Source organism: Lathyrus oleraceus, chromosome 5, assembly GCF_024323335.1.
Source record: "Lathyrus oleraceus cultivar Zhongwan6 chromosome 5, CAAS_Psat_ZW6_1.0, whole genome shotgun sequence".
NCBI classification, from domain to species: Eukaryota; Viridiplantae; Streptophyta; class Magnoliopsida; order Fabales; family Fabaceae; genus Lathyrus; species Lathyrus oleraceus.
The window spans coordinates 443,299,647-443,304,526 of record NC_066583.1 but is presented as its reverse complement, the minus strand read 5'-3'; the positions used below and the strand labels follow the sequence as shown (position 1 = coordinate 443,304,526).

The window sequence follows — 4,880 nt, the reverse complement described above, 5'->3', positions numbered from 1 at the left end:
GAAACCCTAGCGCGCCCAAAATCGTAGCTAATTTTTAAATCCGTAGCAAAACTGTGGCAATCTCGTAGCAAAACCTGGAAACGATGATCTTCATCTTCATGAAGATGAACAGTGTACGTGTTCATGCACGTCCAGAAATATTTCTCCAGAAATCAAAATTAAGCACATCAACACGTAGATCTTTCAAAGGAGATCATGGATCAAGCAAGAACTAAGCATAAATCAACATACACAAACAGAATCGAGCACATGAAAGTTCATGCATGAAACTTTAATCTATCCTAACTCAGTTAATAGGACACCAAATTGCACGATTCAAAGCTCAGATTCATCAGGACATCAAGATTTACAACAACATAGCAATGGATTTTAAAATTACAAGATTCGAATTATGACCTCTTGAAGTGCAGAAACTGGAATCGTGCTCTACGCAGCTCAACAATGGCTCAAAGTTCCTCCACGATGCTTATTGAAGTGATTGATGATGAATTTGAAGCTTAACTGCACATGAATCCAGCAGATTTTGAAATCACCATGCATGCTTCAAGCTTTGAATCTGGTTCAATATGGCACGATTCCTTCCAATTCCACGTTCAAATCTTCTCAAAAATACTTCAGGATCATGAATCAATCAATAGAAATGTCTCTTGTGTGAAGAATTGCAAAATATTTTTGAGAGAAAAATTTGGAGAATTTTGAGATTCAGATCTGAAAATGGATGTTTATCAAGAATGCAGTTATGATTATTCTTATATATGCCATGCTAATGATTCTGTAATCAAGTTTTAGCCAAATGCAAATGAGATTAGCAACTTATGAGGTGTATGTACAAAAATGGTTTTTCACCTCATGCACTTCATGCATGCGTGAACAGTGCCAGAACAAGGCCCAAAATCACTTAAAATGAGTTCATGCACCCTTTAGAATTGGTTTTGTATGCATATGATCATCCAAAATGGTTTTATGAAAATTCCTTCTAAAAACTACATGAATGAGCACATGACAATGCAAATGGAATTCAAGCCATGTAATGAATGTTTTGGAAACTAGAGGTCATGAGGAGAATTTTGCAAAAAGAACCACTCATTTTGGAGCTTTGGTTGAAAAGTTATGCTCCTTTGAAGTCCCATGCATACTTTGCCATGATTTGATCATATCTCCTTAACCACACATTAGAAATTTATGATCTTGGACTTTTTGGAAATGGGAGAGAAAGATATACAACTTTCATGTTCAACAAAATTTCATTTGAATCTTTCTTGATGATGTAATATTGAGTTGAAGTTGGTCCAAAACCTTTCCATTTTTGGAAAGTTCAAATTATAGGTCACTTGCTATTTTGGGAAATTCTTGACTGGACCTCAAATTCTTCAATATGAGTGTTTGAAATGTCAAATGAGACTTGTTTGAACATGAATGAAGTATTTCTAATCACTTCCCACCTCCAAATTCACAGTTGACTTTGCAGTTGACTTTCTAGGTCTTCAGATGACCTGAGAATGTTCTGATGAGATTCAAGCCTCTACCACTTGGGATTTTGCTTCAAAATGACATCATAATTCATATGAACTCTTGTGAGTGATTGTGGGGTCCAAATCTCAAGAATGACCACCATCTATTGCTCAATGAATGCCTTTAATGCTTTGACCTGTTATTGCTTCATCTACAAGACAAAGGTTAGATGACATATTTTTGTACTTTTTATTAGTGATAAAAAGAAAAACAATGATATACAAATGCAAACATGCTTGGTGATCAAGAACCACTCTCAAAAAGATCCCACCCATAGGGAAGGAAGCAAGGTGTCTAATGATCCTTGAGGCAATGCAATGTCATGATATGATGCCATGAGGGATCTTAGGGACAAAATTGGGGTCTTACAGTGTCATACTCCAAAATTTGCCACACTTTTTTCACTTCTCATATGGATGTTGATCTTTAATTCATCTGTATACTCATTCCATATTCATTTTTGTCATTCATTCACAATTACATTCTCAAACAAGCATCATTGATTCAAAGGGTCTTACTATTTATGATACAAAGCTAGTGGATCAAGCTTATGACATGTCTTTACTATTTTGGCACAACAATGGTGGTTAGTTTATTCTTTATGGATCAACTGTTGTGGAACCCTAATTCCTAGACTATGGTCTTTGGATTTCATCATGAGACAATTGATTTTGGAGATCATTATCAAGATTGGCTTTTGGTGACCATTTGTCATATAAAGCCTACTTAGTAATTACTATTGACTATTGTTTAATTCTTGACTTGGTATTTTTAGTCAAGGGTAGGGGTCAAGATTCATCCAAGAGGTCAATACAAGTTCAGAGATTCAAATTCAACTTGGAGGGAAAAGGCATGAAACACAAGTTACATGTACATAATTCATTTAAAAAAGAAGCCACTTTTCATTATATAAACATCAAATCATATTATAAAGTCCAAATCATGAAGTTATACACAAAATTACATATTTTTGACCTAGGGTTGACTTTTGGTAAACTATTGACTTTTTGGTCAAACAATTGACCAAACTTAACTATTAATCCTAAACCCTAATCCCCATTTTTTCCTCAGTTACAAGCCATCCCATCTTTGCCTCCGAAGTCTTTGAGTTTCTTCCTAAATCTTGATGTTTTCCAAAAATTGATATCTTGATATGCCATGATTTCTCCATGTCCAAAGTGCCTTGCCAACATACAAAGCCAAGTCTTGTTTATCCCACACCATCCCTGTATCAAACAAAACCTTTAACATATCAAATAACAACTACATACTCCAAAATGAACACACACCATAATAACTCATACAGCAACATCCAACATGACATGACCTATACACATAGCTACAAGGAGAACCATACAAAAACATACATGATACGTATCAAACCAAATTCACACATACACACGGTCAATATAAGATGATAACCTACACACTTTTAGCAAATCTAGATCACTAGTTTCACTATAAGTTTGCATGTTTTTCCTATTAGCAACTTAATCTAACAATAGCATCAATTCAAACATTTCACATAACACCAATCCAAATAACATACTAACATAATAGCATTCACTAATTAACAACCCCTAATAATAACTAACAACATCACAATTTACATCAAGTTCAAATTCATTTCTAACTCACTCCCTAAACTAACTCATAACACTTTTACTCTAATAGTTAATTACAAGTTTTCAACATCAACAAACCAATGCCAATTTCATAACAGATCCATCCTAACACCGGTTAGCATAACATTCACATGGCATTCAAGTTATAGATTGATGCAACATACATCCAACAACAAGGACGGTGTAAGCAGTTAATGCAAACAAGCTATTTCAACCTAATTGTTTTTACTTACCTCAATTTCTAAATATCAACTTAACCAACATAACAACATTCATTTTCAACACCAATGCAACTCATCATTAACTAACATTCTTAATTTCACTAACTTCAATCTACTAACAACTAACTATCATCCTTCTCATTTCTCTAGTTGATTTTAACAGAATTCTAACTCTGTTAACATTGCAATAAACTTTCCTCTTCAATCCATTAACTGTAACGTGTGCCCTAACTTGTATCAAACCTACCCATAGCTTTCCCGGTTTAGTTATAAGCCTCACTCGATATAACTCTTCATCCTCACCTTCATTCAGAAATAATCACAATTCCATAAAAAATCAATTTCTGTAGAGAACATTCTTTGAATTCTCTCTTAATACTCCTTCAATTCTCTCTAAATCCTCTCTACTATACTCAGTTTCACACACAAATTCAACAACAACAACAACAAGAGGTTTCTCAATCCTACAGGCTACGCACAAAGAAGGAGAAGAAGAAGTTTACACTGCCATAAAAGAGTTCTAATTGCTTGCCACATTGACGAGCCTCTGGTTTTTTCATTTTCAAGCTTCAACATCTTCTAAAACAAGTCTCTGTCTTGCAAGTCGGTGGCACTTTCCAATTCTTCCCTTGTTTGCTTGCTTTTTGACACCACCATGTAGCTTCAGGAGCAAGGAATTAAATCCCTAAAGTATCAGGCTCTGGTTCCTCTTTGACCTCATTTAATTTTAGGTTTCACATTCTAAGTTTCTTGGTTTGACTTACGATTTAAAGCAATTTTGCGTGAGTTTAGGCCAAACTAGTGAGTTTAGGCCAAACTAGTGTTAGAGAGAGAGAGAGGTGAGAATAGTAGTATGATGATTGGTTTTTGGTGTTTTGGATTGTCTGCCGCCTCCAGCGCGATAGAGCAAGCATTTCTTGGATTTTTTTTTTTAGAGAGAGAGGAAAAGAAATATGAAATATTGAGAATAAATTGTTTCTAAGTACTCCCTCCATGTTTCCTTTGGCATCCATGTGGGCCTGGGCAATTAAGCCCATAATTCTCACTACGTACATCCCCAGACTACTTAGGTACCCCTGTTCTGAACTGGACACTACAACAATAACACATTGGGCTTGCTGAGCATAAGCCCAACACCACATTACCAGGCCACACACTCTATAGTTGCCTTGCACCCCCTGAAATATTTCTTTCCTTTTTATTCTTTTAATTTTTTGTGCTATACTTTTTTCTACATTTTAATATCTTGTTACACATTTTTAATGCATAAAAAATGCGTTTTATTTTTGTTAATAAAACACATTAAAAATAATGATACTTAGATTTTAATTATGAATTAGATCTAGTTCTTAGATTTAGTTTTTAGGATTAATTCCATTTTATTTTCAATTATCTTCTTTAGAATTAGGGTTTATGCTTATCTTTGTTTTTTATCAAATAAAATCCTTGTTCTCATAATTCCTTTAGCATTATCTTTACCCCTGATTGATTGGTTGATCAAAGTCACCTTTGATCAATTAAT

The 4,880-nt window shown here is 34.4% G+C and overlaps 1 long non-coding RNA gene across 1 annotated transcript; it reads right to left on the bottom strand.

Annotated features, from left to right (window-relative positions):
- Positions 1-2,394: 2,394 nt before the first annotated feature.
- On the bottom strand, positions 2,395-4,521 carry LOC127085337 (uncharacterized). The gene is made up of 2 exons (XR_007789096.1): positions 3,862-4,521; positions 2,395-2,738 (listed from the first exon to the last, which is right to left on the bottom strand). It is a non-coding gene; the product is annotated as an uncharacterized LOC127085337 (long non-coding RNA).
- Positions 4,522-4,880: the final 359 nt, after the last annotated feature.